The following is a 22,908-nucleotide window of genomic DNA, read 5'->3' on the forward strand; positions in this document are numbered from 1 at the left end:
GCCTTCATAAGAGCTATTACTTCACCCATTTCGCTGATGGTAAGACATGTTGAAGACAGTCTATCATTGATTGATAGCTTCACCATCCTCACACATGCAGATGAGAATATGTATAAACAAATATAGTTTGCACTGGATGTTGACTTACCAGTCACTGTCATCAATCTGGTGTCATAGGGCTGTCGACCTTGCCGTGCAGAAAATGCAGAAATAGTGTAGTTGGTGGCATGTGGCTGAGGAACTGGCAACACAATATTTGCAAAGAAGACAACTACATAATTGTGATGACCATATTGAAGGCTTTGCTGTGGGAAAACTGGGCTGATTGCAGAAGCCCCCTAACTTTTTGCCCCAATTTTTCACTCATACTGTATTTTTCTGACTCCGATGGTGACCTGGGCACTCCTAAACAATCCCAGGGTCTGCGCTTTAATTAAAATTAGCCTAAGTATAATTGGCTATATAAGTCCATGATATATGGTACGGCATGTAGATTTAGGGGCCCTAGCATAGGTAGTAAACCCAAAGGTGCACTGCTGCGGTGTCCAGTGTCATTTTAAAGGCAGGCCTGCCTTACTGGCTACTTTTCAGGTAAATTTGATCCCAAATTTGACATTGTAAATAAAAGTACCTCCAAAGACCTTAGCTACCTTATTTTTACATATTTCACCCCTAAGGAATGGTCTAAATGTCCTCAGGGTTGGGTGTAGTGTACATATAAGCAGGGTCTTTATAAAAATATGTTTTATTAGACCTGGTAAGGGAAAAATATCCAACTTCATTTTTCTCCTTTGCAGTGAATAGGCCCCATAGGCAAACATAGAGAGACTTTATTTTGAAATAATAAAGTCTTATTTTCCATAGGAAGGGAGTAAATATTACAAGTTTAGAATCAAATTAAAAGTTGTAATAAATTCAACAACTTACCACTATTTCCCTGTTCAAGTTTAATTTAACTTGAAAAGGGAAATAGTTTTAGAACTCTTCCTAAAAGTTACCAACTTCAGCCCTGTAGTGCCCTTCTCTAATTGGTCACTCTCTGGCAGCCTGGGCCAGGCTGCCTTGATGAGGTGTGAAGTGGCCTAGGCTGAAACAAAGGAAGAATCTGGTGGGAGATTTAAACTCACATATTGAATTTTTGTTATCTTGGATTTTGGAGGAATGTTGTTGCTCCCTGTGATTGATTTTTGCAACAGTTCCCAGGAAATGGTCAGTCAAGAGTGAGGCGGTCTTCACACGATTGAGCAGGAGCACACCCTTGCCTACCGCCCCATGAGAAATGATAAATATGCCCTACACTTCAAATCCCTACTGGAAAAAGATAATAAGAAGAAGGACTGCCCTGATGGACCCCTAGCCTGCACCTGGACACTGTATCCAGAAGGACTGCACCAGCTGCACACCAAGAAAAGGACTTTGCCTTACTTCTACAACTTCAAGAAGGGACTTCCTGTAAGCTACAGGTAGAAAGGAGCTGACCAGTGTCCCCTGCATCAAGTCCTGCAAAAATAGCCCAGCCAACCAGTGGTCATTTTAGAATTTGGACCAGGTGCATTCTGGTAATTGAAGTCCTTACCCACAAGGAGCAACTCTGAGCTTTTGGAAACATGGGGTGAGTTGTGGACATCTGAAGGAACGTAAAAGTACTTCAGGAAGAAAATCAAGACATTTGGAGCAACTTTGGAAAAAAGCTGCATAAGTGGACCATCCGGACATCGTGAGTCAACCTTGCCAACGACGACCACAACCCGGCCTAACTTGCAGATTCGTCCAACTGAAAAGCTCTGGAGCCTCAGACTTCCAGGATCTGACCGGGGGTTCATGGAAAGATAATCGCATGACAGTGCATCAAAATCACCTTGCTGTGGAGGGTTGTCTGACATCGGGGATGAAAAGCTCCCGGAAAAGTGAGAAGGTAAAAGTTTGACTGAGGCCTCCAGGGCAGGGTTTCCGAGGAAGGCTCCTCAATTTCAACTTGACCTTGGAAGAAGATTTAGTCCCGGTCAAGGAAAAGTCTTCATGAAAACGACTATGTGTGAAGGTAAAACTTTAACGGAGCACTCCTGCACAGTGTAGCAGGGCTCCATCGTGGTCAGCCTCAACTCTTGACTTGTCCCCAGTCGAGTGCAACCAGATGTCCAGAGTGGAGCTTTGGATTTCTAGGTGCTAGAAAACATTTAGCCCCTCATTACGACCCTTGCGGTCTAACCGCTGCTACAGTCAGACTGCCAGCACCGGCAGTTTCCCTCCGCTGGTGGGACTGGCGGTGCTGGCGGTCCTAATCCACCAGGGCGGCACTGCAGTCAGCGGAGTCCTGGGGATTACTACCTCCCTCTCCACTAGGTTTTCCATGCCAGTTGCACTGCCATGTAAAATGTGGTGAAGACAGGGTGCAGTGGACCCCATGAGGATCCCTGCACTGGCCACACACTTGGCATGAGCAGTGCAATGGCCCTCATGGATAGCCCTGCCATGCTTGCAGACAGTGAAAAGCGCGACGGGTACCGCAACATTGCTACCGGCTAAATTATTAGCCAGTGTCAGTGTTGTGGGCTGGTCCCTGCTGGGTCAGCGGACAGAAGTGCTTTTTACACCCACTGAACCAGTGGGAAACTTGTAATGGGGGCTGCGGGAAGGCAGCCGCACTGGCGATAATCTGACCGCAGGAGTTTGGTGGCCTTTTCCGCTCGCCAAACTTGTAATGACCCCCTTAATCTTTAAAAATTCATATCTCCAGTTCTCTTTATTGGATTTCTGACATTTTTGTGACATTTTGAAAAATAACATATAATTAATTTTTATAAATTGATGTGGGATTTTTATGCTTTATATATCTGCCTCCTAAGTTAAACCTAACTGCTCATTGCCAGGCTACCAAGCGTTGAGCAAGGATTCATTTATTGAGACGCTTGACTGGGCCTAGTGGGGGGTTGTGGCTCATTGCTAATGTAGGTACTTACCTTCCCTTACCAATAATCCACTTTCCAACACCAAAATATCATGGTATAATGATTAGTACAAAAATATTAGAACTAAAACATCAATTCACACTAATATTGTCCAAAAACATGGAAAATATCACTTTTTTTAAAATATACATGCCGTTTATACTTGAAAACCTTATATATTTAAATATATAACTTTAATATAATGGAAAATGTATTAAATACATACATTCCACTAATGTTTAACAATATATATATATATATATATATATATATATATATATATATATATAACTTATTTAAGGTCAGCTGCTGTCTGGAAAGTTTTGGGGTGCTCTGTCCATAGGGGGGGGGGGGCGGAGAAAAAGGGGGCATCCCAAAACATTTTTTCCTCATTCATTTTTCCATTGGGGTTTTGCATAGCGATAGCTCCAAAACTACTGGACGGAATTACAGAAAATTTGGCAGAAAGGTAGGTCCTGAAACAGTTCTTGTTTTGTTCTGGTGTAATTCCGTTCAGTAGTTTTTTTAGAAATTAAGAGGAAAACAAATTTGTATATCTAGGGATGCAAAAGATTTGTGACCCCTCCCGAGCTCAGGCTGAGATGTGATTGGCTGACAACACTTCAAAAACAGAAGCCATTAAAGTGTTGTCAGCCATCTAGGGACTCGGCTGAAACGGAGTCACAGAAAAAGGGTAAAAAACTAAGAAAAGTGGCCAGGGTAAAAGCACCCTGACCCCTTAGTTATGGTGGTTAGGGTTCCCCCAGGGCTAAAAAGCATTTTTTACATTTAATGGGCAGAGTCGTGATGGATCTGTGGATCCGCAATAAAATAAAAAAAGAATTGAAGTGTGGGGTCCTGCAATTTGTGTTTATTTAGTCCCCGGTTAGGCCAAGTCCCGGGCGCATTTGTACAAAAATGCAGGGGGTCCTCCTGGCCACCTTCCGCTGCCCTGGGGACTGCCACCTCCCCAGGGTGAAATGGAAATTTTGTGTGGTGTGGCACACGGCGCCCTGCACCCTGGGGATTACCACCTCCCCGGGGTGAAATTGTTTTAAAGTATGGGGGAGGCCCATCGGCCTTTCCTTCAGCCTTGGGGACTGCCACCTCCCCGGGCTACAATCAAATATGAGCTGGGGGGCACGCGCCCCCGCACCCTGAGGATCACCACCTCCCTGGGGCTTCGTAAATATTTAGGACAGGGTGCACATCCTCCCTCCTGCCCTGGGATCACCACCTGTTAAAGCAGCTCCATGCTTGCTGAAGCAATGGCACTACGAACCAAATAGCTCATAAAGGGCATTTTGTTCAAATAATAAACAATAAATGAATAATTAAATAAATAAATATGAAGGGACCACTGGGAGCCCTTGAGGGTGCCCCCATGCTCTCTGAAAACCCATGAAGGGATAAAAAACAAAATTTAGAAAAGAAAACAAATAGCTCAGTCGGAAGGTCACAGACCTTCACTCTGAGCATTGAGTGCTCGAGTCCAGCCTTACTCATTTCCCTCTTTTTTTTTTACTACAAACCTTTAAGGCTCATACTAAAAGGTAATTTACTCTTTTTAAATACCATTTTTCTTTTTCAATTGTCCAGAAATATCACATTCTAAGCCTAAACTCTCTGTATCTATCCCTCTCACTCTTTCTCTCTCTCTCTCACTCTCTCTCTCTCTCTCTCACTCTCTCTCTCTCTCTCTCTCTGTATCTCTTTCAATCTTTCTCCCTCTCACAGACCCACTCAGACACATATGCACCCACTCACAGATGCACTCAGACACTCACACACATGCTCACAGACCCACTCAGACAGTTACACTCCCACTCACAGACCCACTCAGACTGTCACACACCCAATCACAAACCCACTAACACCCTCATGCACCTACTCACAGGCCAGGGCACACACAGATGCACCCACTAAAACACTGATGAACACACTCTCACACCCAGACCAGCAATCTGACAGCTACTCTCACCCCAGATCCATCCTTGCACACCTATCCTCACACCCAGAGAGGCAGTGGCCAACTCCTATTGCACACAGTCAAAGGGCTGTGCACAGCATGGGATTAGATGGTTGGGGGGTTGACTGTAGGGTCTGGCTGCAGGCCAGGTCTTGTGAGCAACCTCCCGTGCTCAAAGGTGAAGGCCATGCATGATGCAAGGTTGGTCTGGCCCCATGGCCAACCGCCGCCTGGCAGGGCCAAAGGCTGTGCGTGGGGGTGGTTGGATTAACACATATTAATGAAAATTACTATATATTAAAAACAACACAGAAATACAATGAAAAAAAAACAAAGGTTACATGGACATTATAGTTAGGAAATAGAATTTTTAAAAGAAACATAGAAATTCACTTAGAAAGCGAAGGGTTACAGGGGCGTTATAGCTAAGCTCACATTTTAAATGTACAAAACCATAGAAATTAACCAGTTATAGTTAGAGTTACCTCAAGTTACTATGACTCGTGCCCTAAACTAACTATAGCTCGCACCCTCACCATGCACTGCTAATGAACCCACAAATGATGGCACTCATGACATCTTTGATATCATTGATGATATCAATGTAATATTTTCAGTTAATATTTTGCTGAAAAAACTGTGCATGGCGAGGGCATGAGTTATAGTTACCTTAGGGCATTAGTTATACTTACTTGAAGTAACTCTAACTATAACTGTTGAATTTCTATGGTTTTGTATCCTTAAAATGTGAACTATAACGTCCTTGTAACCTTTGTTTTTTTAAGTGAATTTCTATTTTATTTTAATATTGATTTTAATTACACTACGTTAATCCAACCAGTGCCGAAGACCATGTGTGAGGGGTTGGCCTATCAAAAGAGCCCTAGGACAGGGGCCACTTGAGGGCTAAGCTGAAACAAGCACTGGAGAACGCGCTTCTTTTTTTTAAATTTTGTCAGCAGATTTGTGAATCAATCGCAATGCAAACATTTAAAAAAAATGTTTTTTTGCCATTCAGGGTCCCTGGAGAACCCCAGTGCAAAGGCTAAGGGGTCAGGGTATTCGTACCCTGCAACCTTTTCTTAATTTTTTATCTTTTTGTTTGGGACTCAGTTGAGTTGAAGTCCCAAAATAGCTGCCAACACTTCCAGGTTGAAGTTTTGGCAGCCAATCAGAATCTGCACGAAAGCAGTAGGATTTGCAAAGTGTTCGTGCCTCTCTATATACATTTTTCTTTTCTTTAATATCTCAATAACTACAAAATGGATTTACACCAAATAACAAAACAGGCTCTATCTGGACCATGAGCTACCTTCCTGCCAAATTTATTTGGTGTAATTCCATCCAGTAGTTCAGGCTGAAGTCATGTTCAAAATCCCATTGGGAAATTGCATGGGAAAAAAAGCATTTTGGGACCCCCCTTTTTCTCAGGTACTGTTTGACGAATCACACCAAATCTCTCAAGATAGCAGCTGAAGTGACTGTCATACTAATTTGGAATGTTTTGTGAAGATTTGTCACACTGCGCCAAAGTTAGTAACAAAAGAAAAGACACTTGTCCTTTAGAAACTAGGTCCTAACTATAGCTATAGCTAAATATGCATATGTATACATATACATATTTACATATATACATATAGTTCAATGAAGTAAACACATAACGGAAAATTAATAAACTAACAAATTATGATAAAACAGTTTATTTAACCAGTAGCAGGAAAAGTATTGTACTCTGGGAATATTGGATATGCTATTTCCACTCCAGTTTATTTAACTTAATTAATGTGTAGGACTTTGGAGGGATAAGATTTATTATTCCCACAGTCCAATCAGCACAACATTAGGGAACGTGTTAGACTTCCGAGGAGGTAGATTTACTATTCCTACTCTAAACGGTGCAATAATAAGGAGGGGTTAGATTTACTTCTCCCACTCCAGTCTATGCAGCAGCAGGGAAAGCATTGGACTTCATCGGCGTGAGGTTTTCTATTCCCACTCCAATAAGAGTGCAACAGGAGGGAAAGTGTTAGAATTTGGAGGGATAAGATTAGGGTCTCATTATGAGTCAGGCAGTCAACAGACCGCCAGACTCTCGGTGGCAGTCATGTCATGTTGGTTTGGAGCTCCGACTGGCAAATGAAGAGTTCAGCGGTCGGACCGCCAAGCGACCGCCATCTCTGCCGGGAACAATGCTCCCGATGGGCTGACTGTGGTACCGGTTGTAATCAGCCAGGGCGGTGCTGAAGTCAGCGCTCCCCTGGTGATTAGGACCTGGTTCTCCACCAGCCTTTTCATGGTGGTCTCACAAAGGCTGGCGGAGAACAATTGCAAGGGGCACCCTGCCCAGAACCCTTGTAATGTGCACTGTCTGCTGTGCAGCCAATGCGCATTACGAGGGTGCTGGTGCCCCATGAGGGGGGCAGCATTGCAAGCGGCTCAATTATGAACCAGCAACAATGCTGCCACCATTTTCCCCTTGGGCTGATGAGTGGAAACCTTGAATTCCCCCGGTCAGCCCAGCAGGAAAGTCATAATAGGGGCAGTGAGGAGGTCACCAGGAAGGTGGCAATCTCCCTGTCGGAAGTTCAGCAGATTGGTCTTTCCGTCTGCCGAACTGGCTTTATGTATTCCCAGTCCAGTCTATGCAACAGTAGGTAAAGCGTTGAATTAGGAGTGATTACATTTATAATTCCAAATCCAGTTTAAGCAAAAGGAGAAAAAGCATTAGAGTTTGGAGGGGTTAGATTCCCTATTCTCACACCAGTCACTGAAGCGGTTGGGAAAGTATTGGACTTCAGAGGAGTTACATTTACTATTTCTACTCCAAACAGCACAACAGTAGGGAAAGTGTCAGACTTTGGATGGATAAGATTTACTTTTCACATTCCAGTCTCTGAAACAGTAGGGAAAGCTTTAAACATTGGAGGGAGAAGATTTACTATTCCCACTCCAGTCAGTCCATCAGAAGGGAAAGTATTGGAGTTCGAGCTAGTTAAATTTACTTTTTCCACTCCAAACAGCACACGCACAAAAGTTTGGAAAGTGTTTTACTTCGGAGGGATTAGATTTACTATTCCCTCTCCAGTCTGTGCAACAGAAGGGAAAACATTGAACTTTGCAGTGTTTAAATTGACTATTCCCACTCCAGTCTAAGCAACAGTAGTAAAAGTACTTCACTTCAAACACATCACATATTAGAATAACATTATTATCATTATTAAAATAAAATATTTATTTATATCAAAAATTAAAAAACATTTAAACAATGTACACAATTAACAAACAAATAAATAATTATCAATTATCAACTAAAAATAGCTGTTATTTATTTATTAATTAACTAACTCCCCACCCTATACACCGACAAACCTAGAATCCCATATCTAAAACATAACTAAAATGGCATAATTTATAGGATGATAATCACATACATATTTTATTAACAATTAATAATTCATTGTACAATAAGTATTACTTAAAACAATTGTAATAATTATTACACTATCTGCATAATTAATCATCAAATACATAATTATTAATTAATAATTAATAGGTAAGTAATTATAGCTCAATGAAAATCCCACCCTATACTCCTACTAACCCTGGAGCCCACACCTAAAAAGGGACTGCATATGTATATATGTACAATATATTTACAACTCTATATTTTGTCCACAAACATACATAATTATTATAACTTACATAATTAATACATAAAAAACTAATTGTTAATAAAATCAATATGTAGTATCACTTATTTATTGTTTAATTAACTTCCCACCCTTCACCCCTACAACCCTAGTAAGCTGTACCTAAAATATAACTAAATAAAACAGTATTACATAATTAACACAATTAATATCAAGCACATAATTAAAAAAATATTAATACATTTGTTTTTGCTTAGTTAACATTCCATCCAATCCCCCTACAAAACCAACAATACACCAGAATACTATAAATGACCATTACCAATATACAATTGAATTACAAATTCTATGTAACTTAAAATTACAAGATATAGTCAAAAATGTATAAAAATTAAACAAACAATAGTAATGTATATTTTTTCTGATATTTGTGTTTCCCGATATTTAAAAGTCTATATTTTGTCCAAACGCCATGGGATGCATGCTGGGGACAAGTCTATTGTTTGACATTTGGAATGGCATGCCAGGAAAGGAGATCAAAGTGCACTGTTGAGAGGCTACACACATTGAGTGGGGGAGAGTAAACAGATGGAGTCCACCACAGGCAGATCTTTGCACTTCACCCACCTCCTTTGATCCTACCATTATTTTCAAAAGTGTAAGTATTTCAAAGTACAGTATAGCACTTTATAGTACATTTTGCAGTACTGTGGTCCATTTCCTTTTCAGTAAGCTCAGTGGATTAGATCACAATGACCACAAAAAGCACGGGAAAGGAAGACTTTGAGGATAGAGGTTTGATCTCACTAAGAAAGATTAAATATGGTCTTACTACTGACTCCCATACTGTGGTAAAATGAAGATACACTCACAAGAGATGGAAGAAAAAAATTAAATAGTGAAAGGCAGGAGGACACAAATACCAGGTCACCACTGAAGGGAAAGGGGCACAGAGCCAGCAGTGAAGCAATTAGGGTCCTGGTTCAGTAGGGTCAGGCAAGATGGATCACAGAGTGGATTTTTCAAGGAGTGGAAGCAGAAAACTCCTGCCCAGAAGTTAAACATGCAAGCGATCTCCCTTAGAGTTCCAAGCTGGACAAATGTGCCCCAGACTCTCCTCCTTACACAGGCAGGGGATAAAATTAGCACCACTGGTTCCGGAGTACCTCTGAAGCTTCATGTTAGCACACTATCCTCCTTATGACCATACGTTTTCGGCAAAGAAAGGGAAAAATGCACTGTGCTGTTTGAATGAGAGCATTTGTAATGGCTATTGTAAACTATGCACTACCACATTTCATGCATGTAGACCATTAAGGGCATTGCACCTCTGCAATGCAGAGAAGAAGTTATTTTGGAACAGTCAGTCCAGGCAGAGTGGCAATCCTTACAGCACAGCCGTCTCAACTCCAGCAGAGTGCTTCCCAAGGCCAGTAGAGATCTGATTTCAGGGGGGTCAGAGCCAATGTACCTATACCCAAAAGTACCTTTGATGTGGGGGATGACTCCAAAGGATCTCTTTGAAGTGTACTGTTTTCCTTTTCATCAGTTTGGGGTAATTGGCCCTAGGTCTGGGGCTCAAGTCACTACCCTTTAAAGTGTAAGTGTGAGACCTTTCCATCCTTCCTGCCCACGAAGACCCATCTGAATGCAGATCAATGCAGGTGCAGTTGAGTGGCCTGCTTGTGGGTGTCTGGAGGGAATGCCAGAATGTCGCTGTTGCCCAGACCAGACATGTATTCAAGACAGACTGTCAGGCACACAGAGCAGTGAAATCAGAGAAATGCCCACTAAAAGTGTCATTTCTAAACTTAATTATAAATCTGAACTTACCAGAAAAGTGGATTCATCACTATCATTCAAATGATATGAAACATGATGCATCTACTTCTTTCTGATCAGGAATTACACTTTAAAAGTGTATAAAGGAATTCCAAATGCTGAAATATGAGAGGAGTAGGCCTCACACTAATGAAAAATTACTTTGGGAGTTGTTCATTTCAGGAAATGCAAAATGTAAAAGTACATGGACTGCCTTTTAGATACATAGCACTCTGCTTTATGGGCTTCCCAGGGCCTACCTTAGGGGTAACATATGTAATAAAAGGAAGACTTAAGGCTTGTCAAGAGGTTTAAAATGACAAATCAAAGTGGCAGTGAAACTGCACGTACAGTATCTGCGGTGTCAGGCCTGAGACATGTTTACAGGGCTACTTAAGTGGGTGGCACAATCAGTGCAGCAGGTCTACAAGTAGCATTTAATTTACAAGCCCCGTGTATATAGTATACCCACTTTACAAGGATTTACAGGTAAATTAAATATGCCAATTGTGGGTACACCAATGTTACCATGTTTTAAGCAGAGAGCAAATGCACTTTAGCATTGGTTAACAGTGAAAAAGTGTTCATAGTCCTATAGCCAACAAAAACAAGGTCAGAAAAAGAGTAGGAAGAAGGCAAAATGTTTGGGGTAACCATGCCAGATGGGCCATTTCTAAAAAGTAATATGCCATTTTACTCTGATCAAGATTAAGAATGAGCACACTTGAACTGCCACATTGCTCTTGAAACCCACGTGTGACGTAAAGCCAGAATTTTACCCAATTCTTCCCGCAATATGTTATGAAGATGTGGGGCTACGTGAATGAAACGATTACATTATTGGAAGCCCTGTGATTCATTAGATGGCTTTTTTGGCATTCGTCAAACACATTTTCATGATTTGAATTGTAAAATGGGTTTAGAAGGACATAAGTAATTTTCTATTTTGAAGTGGCATCCTTTGGGAGTCCCTCCCAAATAATGATTCATTATGATATGTATTGATGTTTTGCAATTAGAATCTGGTTGCAAAACACTGAAATTTTACGGACAACCTTCATGAGGAGGTAAGCCATTTTCAAAAGGGAAGGTGTCAGCTTGGTAACTGTGAGGCAATGGGTTGTGGGTTGACAGAGTTGTGAGGCCTGGCCAGGCAGCAACCACAGTTCTTGTTATGGTGAGGCACAAGCCAATGCTAAATAAATCTGTGCTCAACCTCTGGTAGCTTGGCACATAGCAGTCAGGCTTAACCTGAAGGCAATATGTGTAGTGTCTGTGAACAACTTTAATCAGTAAAACAGTGAAAACACCAGCCTTAAAGGATCTGAGGTTACACAAATGGAACTTATTTTAATAAATAAAATAAAACAAAACCAAAACCACAAAAATCCAAAAAGTAAAACTTGAGTTATGAATTTTTAAAGAACAAACTCTAAAACAGCACTTAGAAACCAAAAATGCCAACCAGGGATATCTGGCCACTCTGGACCAAGACAAAGTAAAAAGTACAGACAGACCATGATGAAGCATGGGCCAGCTACAGGGACCCAGTCTGGCTCGCTGAACCAAAGTACCTTAAATCCAGGTTGTGGTCCTGAACCACACAGTAGAGGAGATGTGTCAATTTTATCCACACAACAGCTGTGATGGGTCAGTTCTGAGATGTGGTGAGGCTGTGGTGCAAGTTCCTAATGTGTTGATGTGGAGGATGTGTTGGATAGTCAAGGTGATGCGTTGGTTCCGATAAGCACAGAGGCTGTGATTCAGAGTTTTATCATTGTGGATGCCATCAATGGGGATGTGAAAACCGTGCGCTGACAAAAGCACTGCAGTGTCAATTTCGAAGGCGATGTGCTAGTTTTGAGGTGTGTGGTACAGCTGTGATGCAATTCTGGTTGTGCCAGTTCTGATACATGCAGTATAGGCGATACACTGATTTTCTCCACGCAGCAGCAGTGATGCCTCAATACTGCTTCTGCAGCAGAGGATGTGTTGATTCCACTGGAGAAAGCACTTTAGGCCCACTTCCAATGGTCGAGGACTGGTGTGGCACCACTGGCAGGACAGACTCACAAATGGCAGAGTCCAGGAGCATGGTGGTTGGACATATTTTATGTCTCTGTGACTTCAGATCAGGAGGCCAGCCAACTAGCCCTTGGAGTTAAACTGGGTTCTGGGTTAGAGAGATTCAGCTCCACTCCTTCTCACTTCCAGGCAAGAGGGCAGGCAGCACAGCAAAGCAGGAGTCCAGCAAACAGCAGTTCATCAGAATGGCAGGCCTTCAGCAGAACAGTAGGCATGCTTCCTGGCAAAGTATTTACATGTCCAGAAGTGTACTGTCTTTGTGGTGTCTGAGGTCCAGTTCTTATAACCAGTGGTGTCTTTGAAATGGGGAGACTTCAAAGAGATGCCTTTGAAGTGCAGAGATGTCCTGCCCTTCCTGCCCTGGCTCCAGACTCACTAAGGAAGTTTATGCAGCCCTTTGTGTGTGAAGAGGATACAGCGTATTCAGGTGTAAGTGAGGCTGTGTTCGGTAATCCCTTCTATCCTTCCAAGTATGGCCCATCAAGTCACATCTAAGCATCCCTTTGTGTGTGGCTATCTAGGGGGAATGCAAACATCCCAGTTGTCCCCCACGCCATACATGTGATCAGATACAGGGAGCAGGCACCAAATGGCTAAGGCAAGAAAATGGCACCTTTATAAAAGTGCAAAAAACAACAGATGATGGACGGAATGCAAGACAAATCAAACATTCACCCCCAGTCACAGATCTGGGTTTAATCCATCAGTTTTTGTGCTTGTCATGCTATTCCAGTTTGGACCTAGCCATATGCAAATCAGTCTTGACCCTGTTCTCCATGAGAACAGTCTAGCCCAAACTGCCAGGCCAGGTCCTCCCTGGACCAGAAACAAGCATCCTGGGACCGATTTCAGGGTATCACCCTTCATCAGCCAGGCTAACTTGAATCTGGGGGCATAGCAAGCATGGGATCCATGTCTGGGCATACCCTTCCCACTTTGGGATCCAAGAAGGGAGAGTTGGTGGCATAAGTTCAGCAGAGGGGCAAAATCCTTTATATAATTGCATAATTGATTATTTTCTAAATCCTAAACATCTTTAAAAAACTGCAGGATGTTGAGATTGTGGGCCTCTTTCATGGAACCAATCTTGCGGTTTGCAAACTTATATTCACTGCATCAACAAATGACTGGGATGAGTAAGGGCAACAAGGCCAGATTTTGGGAAAGACGAGCAGGGCCCAGTTCGCCAACCTTCAGGTGGGCTTATATCACTGTCTGCATTAGTGTCATGTAAACCAATATGTTGCTTTTACTCAGGTGATTCACAAAAGTGTTTCAACCTGCCACAGGTGCTGCTTTTAACATCACATCAGCATCTATACTGGAATTTTCAACATGCTATTGGTGTCTTTTATTAACATCCCATAAGCTTGTTTTCTTGCCCTTCCACCTGTCTCTCAATCACAGAACCCATACACCAACAATACCTCCACCAACCCCAACAAACAAACAGGAAGCCAGAGTGACAGTGCTATGCTATGGATGATTCGGGTGAGTTGGGAGAGGTGCATTGATGTTTCTGGCCAGAGGCTAGTTGCTGTAATCATCTGCTGACTGATCTGTGAACACAAGAGGGGCTCATCTCTTGCCTCATTTTATTTACCATTAGAGCAAGGGTGCAAAATCTCTATCCACCTGGGGCGCTAACCCTTCCAAGATGGACTCTGTAGTACAGGGCTAGGACAAATGAATATTACCAGTAAAGAATTTAGACTTTTATAACCACACAGTTATTCATAATAACACTGAATGGCCCAAAATTAAGAAGGGCCTAGTGCCTATTATCACCACATTAGCGTCATTTTTTTACACTAATGTGGCAATAGTGTGGCTAAAGTTCTGTGCCATATTTACAAAGTGGTGCAGTGTTTGCATTGCACCACTTTGTAAACTCTTGTGCCACATTATGCCTGCGCCAGACATAATCTATGCAAGGAGGCGTTGCCCCTTTAGGGGGCCTGCAAAAATGGCGCAGTAGCATCTATGACATTTCACTGTGACACTTTTTTCAGCATTTTTTATATCTGTACAGAGCAGGGGTTAAAAGGAGGCACACCAATATTTATAATGACCTTTATGTACTTTCCAGGATTAGCGCCAATTATGAATCTATTGTCCCTAACCTGTGCCATGGTATGTTAAATATGGTGCACACATGGTGGCGTTACGGGAGCATAATGGCCTGCAAGAAAAGCGTCACTTCATGACATGAAGAGCCACTTTTCATAAACCTGCGCCAATTTGTTCAATGCCCTATGCACTGAATGAAAACTTGCCTTTTGTACATCATTTTTGACTGTTCAGGTGTATGCTTCTACAAATATAATGACTACACCTTGAGAAACGTTTGAAATAATTATGAAATCAACTTGTACCTATATTTAGACATTTTTGTTTGAGTTAATATATTTTTACCCTTTTTTTTACTTCTCATATCTAATGACAGTATTCCAGTTTTGTAGATAGAGTACATTTCTACAAATTAGCACAAAAGGTTGTTATGTACTGTAATGATAATACCTCATATTTCTACCATGACCTATCAGGTATATATAAGCAACAACGTACTAGAAATGTAAATCAGAAAAGTAAAAGGTAATATTTAAAGCATTTGTCAAACATAGAGACTCAATTACGAGGCCCTTGCTCCATCAGAGCGTTATTTTTAGCGGCGCTCCGGTTGCGCAATGACCTGCACCATATTTACAAGGCAGTGTTAGGCCACTTTTTGTGGCTTAATGCAGCCTTGTAAATATGGCTCCTTCACACGCATCACTGGTAGGCTGTGCAATGGGTGTTGTTGTAGGCGTTTCATCGTAACACCCATTGCATTGTGACGATGCCCCATATTTATGAGGAATTGTAAACCTGAGGCAGCGCCAAAAATTAACGCCACACCAGGGTTACCATTAGCATGGCGCAACAAGGAGAATACATTTATTTCTCCTAGATTTTGCTTTCTCTATGTGTGCTGCAGCACACATAGAAAGAGAAAAACACCATTAATGATTGTTTATGTGATGGAAGGTGTTCCTTCCTGCACATGTTCAATCATTAACCAATGAAAATTTCTACTTCTATGTGTGCTTCTGAATGCAAATTGCCATTACTGATTGTTTATGTGCCAGAAGGGACACTTCTGGCACATAAACAATCATCCTTTGCAACTCAGCACCCTTGCACTATAGTGCAAGGGTGCCTGCATTGGCGCTAGGCAGCTAATTATAGTGCCAATGCTAGGGAAAACATTGGGGTGCACTGTATCTTTGTAAACACGGGGCTTCCCTGAATTTCTAAAGTGACACAGTGCAGTGCTGTCCATAGGGCCTTATGTACAAGGAAATGGTGCAGGGCAGTGCCACATGCAATCTTGCTGCGCCGAGCTGCATCATTTCCAAGATGCAGTGATGTGCCATATTTGAAAGATTACAGTGCATCCCTGTGTTTCCCCATGCACCAGCACTAAATTAGCTGTCTAGCCCCAATGCAGCCACCCTTTCGTCATGGTGCAAGGATGGTTGCGTTGCAGGGGAAATTGTTTTTGTGCAGGAAGGGGCACCTTCCTGCACAAAATCAATATTTAATGGCTATTTGCTCCTTTGAAGTAAGCTGCGGAATGCAGCACATATTGAAAGAGAAAAAAACGAGGAAAAATAAACTTATTTTTCCTTGTTGCACCACTTTAATGCCTCCCCGGGGAGGTGATAGTTTTTGGTGCTGCCTAGGGGTTTACGATTTCTAAGGCAGTGTCAAAAAGCAATGGATATTGTGTGGGTATGTCGACAGCAACACCCATTGCACGCCCCTTAGGCGCAGAAAACAACGTCAGGGTGGCCCATATCAACAAGGCTGCGTGCAGTGCCCAGCTCCACTGGAGCATTAGATAAAGGTGCACACCTCAGATACAGAAGGGCACTCTTGGAACCACGGATTGCAATACTTGCATCAAAAAATGAGTTTAAATCATTTCCTTCAAATGTCACTTTATGTATTTCTGGGAACTCTGAGTTAGCAGCACCCTAACATTTAAAAAAATGCTCTGTTCTACTTTGTTATATCTTGTCTTTATTGGTGATCACTTTACCGCAAAATTCTATCGTTTTGATATTTCAATCTTCCGGCAAAGCATTCTTTTTTCTTTAAGGAATTGATAAACCCGACATTTCAAGATCATTTTGAGGAAATTGTAAAGTATCAGTGGGTTTGATTGCTTTAAACAGTTTCTACACTACTTCTTTAGGGAACACGCAACCCTTTAACATCTGTGGGATAAGATATGATATACATAAATAAACAAGTGTGTAGTCATGCGTTTGTACCAGAGTTTAGCTTGTCTGTTTCAACCAGGTTTGTAACAAAAAAAAAGGAAATACCAATACCTGCTTTGATCAGCCTAAGAAAACAACTCAACTGTATGTCACATAAGTATATGGTAAAAATAGAGCCATTCCATAGTTAAAGACCTGCTCCTCGTTGCCTTTACTAATGTGTTTCTCATTAGGGAACATCCTATTGGATAAAGGACACCCGGACTGCAACTCACCTTTATTCGGTGATTTGCTTATGCAGGGATGTTTAGATATGGATTGGTTTACAGTTTAGGTTACGCTGGCACCATCAAATTATAATCATTCACCATTAGACTGTAGGGCTGAACGTAAAAGCCAGCTCTTTTGTAACATGACGTCGATTTTCTTTTCAATGATTATTGAAGGAGATAGAATAAACTCACTGCAGATGGTGTGGGTTAGCCTATCAGATATATTCAATGAAGGCCAGTTAGTTAAATGATATATAGTTTATATGTGTGTGCACTATTGCATTCAGCAACTGTGATTAACAAAGAAGAGTGCAATATTATATGTTTTCAATGGTACTACCGATAACCCGTTTCTGAAGTATGGAAAACCGCTACAAGTTTTGCATTGCAAAAAGGTCGCAGGCTGATTCATTTATTGATTTTCAAACTACATCTGCTCATAAACACATTTTATTTGTAGTCTGGATAGAGATTCATGGTATAAAATCTTTAGAAGCATAACTTGAGTTTGTTGTATCAAGAAATGTTGCAGATCCCACAATCCAGTACAAGACCACAAGAAAATAGAATACATTCAACTCTCAAAAACAAGGCCCAGAATTACAAATACTGTGTGTCAGGTCTGTATTACATTTTTAAAGCAACCCCTACTCAAAGTGTTTTGTACAATACAACACAAATTGTGATTTGCATTGTATTGTACTCCAAAGTAACACTTAACTTCTCAGTCTGCTGCCTTTGCGTCAAGGGAAGTTTTATGGGTGGTTCATGGGCATTGCTATGCAGTAGTTTTAATGCAAGTACTTATCTACAAAGAATTGTAAACAGCGATTTGTGCCAAAATCCTATGTCACCGGGAAGCAGGAAAAATGAGTTTAATTACTCCTTGGTTTTTATACTTTGCATGTGTGCTGCATTGTGGTGCACACCTGCAGGACATGCCTTAATGCATAGTTTGTGTACAGCAATGAACCCCTTCCAGCACAAAAACTATGCTTCCCACAGTGCAGACACCCTTGCACTGTGGCACAATGATGTCTGCATTAGAACATGGCAGCCAAAAGTGCTCCAGTGCAGGGGGAGAGGAGAGCAAAATCAAGTCTTCTTCGACATTCAGCACTGCAACTTTACTTGCTGTGCTGCATTAGTTCTACGTAAATCTGGGCCAACTGTATTTTCATACAAGAATATCAGGTTGCATTGCTGCTGATTTTCTTGCCCAAAGTGAGCCAAGTCAGTGTTAATATATCAAGGAAAACAAACAAGTGATGGGTGTATTACTGACAAAAGCCTTAACCACAAGCAATGACTCCAGCAGCCTTCCTGTCCATCTCTGGTCATTTATTATGAACCGTTCAGAGAATAGCCACATGAAGAGAACCACTAAGATAAGCCTCCTTTGAATACAAGCAAACACTTCCAATCTATCCCTATGCAACTGTGGCACAGAGACAGGTGAAATAGGCATAGGATGCAAGCTTCTGTTCTTGACGAATGGTTGAAACAAATTTAAGGAACTCCTTCTCCTAATCTGTACCATTTTTAGAAATATAATATGAAAGAACCTCTGTAAAGATGAAGTAGCTACAAATTTTGGGAAGACTGCATTTTCCTTTTGCCAGCTATAGGTTCCTCATGCTGAAGTTAGGCGATGAGCATCAAGCTTGGTGGCCTGAACTCTGAAACTTTCAGCCCTGTGAGCTGCAATCTTCATATCTTCATCACATCATCATCTTCTACTTCATCCACTTTTGGCTTTAGTGCAATATTAGCAGGACCCACATTTATGGGACACTTTGTCTATTTGACTGCTTGTTTGTTTTTAAAACGGTCTCTGGTAAAAAGGTGCCTGGTCTCCCTTGATGCACCTACATCTGGTAAATTGTGCATTCTGCAGTGTTTCTCTCATTCTGCTTAGCTGCAAAAATATTCCAAAATGGGAATGAGGTCTAATTTTACAAATCTACATCCAAAACGTATTGTAGACTGAGTTTGCTTGGGGTGGGGTATGACTTAGGGGGAGGTTTTTTGCTTTAAAAACGATGATGACATGTGGTGTGACAGGTGAACGTTCAACACAGTGTGATTTTCAGTTCTTAGGTGGCACTCTCACCACCAAGAACAGCAGGTTCATCTTCATCATCATCACCACTGAAATTGTACTTTTTTAATGTACCATTCAACAGAGTTCCACACTTTTTTCCCTAAATCTGGAGGGTGGCTTGGAGAAAGTAAGTGAGACTGTTTGCTGAGTCGATTACGTTTCTGACACACTAGTCACAGCCACGAATGTGGTCATTGAAGCATTGAGGGAAATTGGCTTCTATTTTGGTGGTGGCATCTTGGATCAGGAGCACATTGGATCCATTCCTGCTTTCCATACTATCTTTCTGTCCAGAAGATGACTTAGCAGAGATACTGAGTTGTGCTATTCTGTCAAAAATTGAATATGCCAGACTTGGCAGTGCTGTGCTCTTATATTTCATAGGACATGTCCTCGGCAGGGATCAGCTTCCTGGTTATGATCTTCACTTCCTCCTGGTTAGTATAGAGACCTGGAGTCATGTAGTTCATGATGAGGAAATAATCGGGCTCTCTTTGTGATCATTCCTATTTACCTGCAGGCAAGAGAAATAAAGAGGCAGGTCAGCAGACTTGCCCTTGTTTTGAATGCAATATATGTCATCACACATAACCATAATGTGCATGCTAGTGGTTAGACTCGATCTCAAGTTCAACACAAAGCTGTCATTTAACATTGATATTACATAAAATAGTGTTCAATATGTGGGTTTTATAACCAATGAGCAATTCGACATAACCCTCGTTACAACTAGGGAGGCCTAAGACAAACTGAAGTAAAACCTTCTGTAATAACTAATTAGAATAAACATGTTACATTAAGGTAAGTACCAGAATGAAACTTATGAGCACTGACGCAGACCCTTTCAGTTAAACAACATAGTGCACAGAGGGTGGCACAGAGCACACATCCCATATCAGGCAACAATTCTCAATGTTTTAGAAAAGGAACAATGATATAAAGGCACCTAATAGAGCCCACTAGAGCCCTTGAAATAATGAGAGCATCAGTAACATTAGGAACATTTTTCACATTTAAAATAATAACCACGACACACAGACTACCACCTAGACACCAACACAATAGTGGAAAATGTAGAAAAATATCAGTAGAATTAGCTATTTTATCTGGAGGGCAAGCAATACTCTGGGGTGCCCCATGGTGGGAGAAAGGAAACAGGTGGCAAAAGTTGCTTGAGCACATAAAATATGACAATGGCCTGCTCAGTGGGCAGAATTCATGGAGTTTCACTCTACGGAATTCTGTGGAGTTACATAAAAACCTATCCTAAGTTTTATCGAATATATTTAAGTAGGTTGGATCATCACAGTTGGGGCAGTAATAAAGTGCATATTACAAGGATATATTGCTGTCCTTTTAAATTGCTACAGGCCATTTTCCTGTATTGTCAGTTTTCAAGTTCATTAATTCAGGAGTCTTTTTATGGCCATAGCCACGTGTTTCATGCTGTTTTCTGCTGCTCTGAGCATACATTGTCTTGTACCTAGCTACATTTACTAAATAGGGCCCTGCAGTCTGGTGTCTTCAGGGGAGTATCCTGTAGCATTATAACCTGAGCCACATTGTTTCCTAAGTATTTTTTCCTAGCTCTTAATCCATTCACATTCAAGTCCTGACCCCTTGATATAACACTTTAAAAAAAAGTCGTTGTCTAGAGATTTTCATTTTTGATTTATGTTTTTGTATCATTAGAGAGGTAATTTAGCTTGGGTAGACATTGCTACTCTGTGTTGATTTTTCTGGTCAACATTGTGAAAATGGCGGATGTGTTGCAGTGATGATATAATATTTCAGGAACCATGAGACCTATATACTTTATTTGAGAGTCAAAACATAGGTTTTGGAGTCACGTACTCTTAAAAAGACAGAAAATAACTCCTCAGAGCACCCCTTCCACCATTTTCCTAAATGGTGGCTCTATAATGATGTGTTTCAGCCATTATACTGGTAATTTATTTCAATATTGCTTTTGTTTCAGGTTTTCCGTTGATTCAAATTCACAAACATGAGCAAAGCAGGTGGTAGCAGAAGATCTTCACCTCCTGAGAGAGTGTTGCTAACTACAAGATCTGAGGACTCCTGCAACAAAGAAAAATGTATCATATGCCAAACTAACCTGAACGAAAAGCTAACATCAACTGCGGCTGAAAAGAAGAGAGATTAAGATGCTTCAGAAATACTGCAAGACGAAGTTCACAAAACATTGAAACTGATGGACGAAGAGGATCAAATATTTTATCATTGTAACAACAAGTGCTACAAGTTGTATATTATGGAAAAAAGTTTTGAAAATATTTTCAAAAAATAGCAGAAACCAGTGAAACACAAGAATCTGAGTCTCCTGAGAAAGCAAAGCCAACTATACCCAATGCCTTTCCACTTAGAAGATCGATGAGTTATCTGTGGTTTAGCCAGAACAGGGACCAAAGGGATACATGCACACATTTGAAAATATGAATGTACGATGAGCTGTCAGCAGCAACATAACTGCCAGCCTTCAGTTAAGTTTGCACTCTTTTAAAAAGCTACTCTTGAGTGCTGGCTACGGGTTCACACTCAGTGAGATCAGAGAAATAGTGGTCAAAATTGATGAAACTGTATTGATCCATAATAATAAAATTAAGATTTTTTTGGTGAGAATGTACAATGACAGAATTAGTTTTTGTCAGTTTAACAAAAAATGAGCCACTTCTGGTATTGTCAGCTCGTTTGACTTCTGAAGTTTTTGCTGCCAAAATAAGATCACAAGATGCAGTAAAATCTGCAGGAACCATTTTAAGAATCATCCTGAAAGACTGTGATTTTGGACTTAATGACAAATTTGGTGATCCCCCAGAGCTCTGCAAATCTTGGGAGTCAACAAGAATGCCTTATGTTGTCTTAACATTTTTTACATCATTGTTTAATATCAGCAAATCAAACTGTTACAAACTAAAGTTATTGAGTTCAGAGCAGAAGCCGACAACATTGATTATGGCTTTGACAATATAAGCAGAGAAGTGGAAGACAATTCCATGAACCAACAAGCTTATGCTCTGCAAATGTACTGTTGTTTCTAAATCACGTTTTATGAATCACATAATGGCAAAAGGAAAACTCCTCTACGCATGATGACTGCCAACTCAATCCATGATAAGTGCAAAAGTAGAGAGCTAATCACTTCATTGAATAGGATTGGTGTATAACCAAGTTATATTGGCATAGGGGGTCATTACAATTTTGGCGGACAGAAAAGGCTGTCCACCGAAATCCTGACGGGGAGGTTGCCGCCATTGTGGTTGCCTCCCTGCCGGGCCCATTACGAGTTTACCCCTGGGTCAGTGGGCAGAAACTACAGTTTCCACTCACTGACACAGTGGGAAATGGCCTACAGCATTGTCTCTGGCTCATAATCGAGCCGGCGGCAATGCTGTAGTGTGCAGGGTGCACCAGCACCCTCGCAATGTTGACTGTGTGCAAAGCAAGGCAGACAGTGAACATTGCAATGGTGTTAGCCTGGGGGTCCCCTGCACCCGTTCTCCACCAGCCTTTTCATGGCAGTAGTAGCACCAGGAAATCGCTGGTGGAGAACAAAGCCATAATGCCCGGGGCAGCACTACTAGCAGGACTGCCCTAGTGGATTAAGACCACCAGCACCGTCAGACCGTCGAGACGTCATAATCTGGCGGTGCTGGCAGCCGCGGTCTTGATATGGCACTCGGAATGCCACCATGAACCTGGCAGTCATGAAACTGCCAGGTTTGTAATCAGGCCCATAGTGTGGAGCAGTGACTTGTTACCACTTCATGATG

The sequence above is a fragment of the Pleurodeles waltl genome, chromosome 11 (genome assembly GCF_031143425.1).
Source record: "Pleurodeles waltl isolate 20211129_DDA chromosome 11, aPleWal1.hap1.20221129, whole genome shotgun sequence".
Classification (NCBI taxonomy): domain Eukaryota; kingdom Metazoa; phylum Chordata; class Amphibia; order Caudata; family Salamandridae; genus Pleurodeles; species Pleurodeles waltl.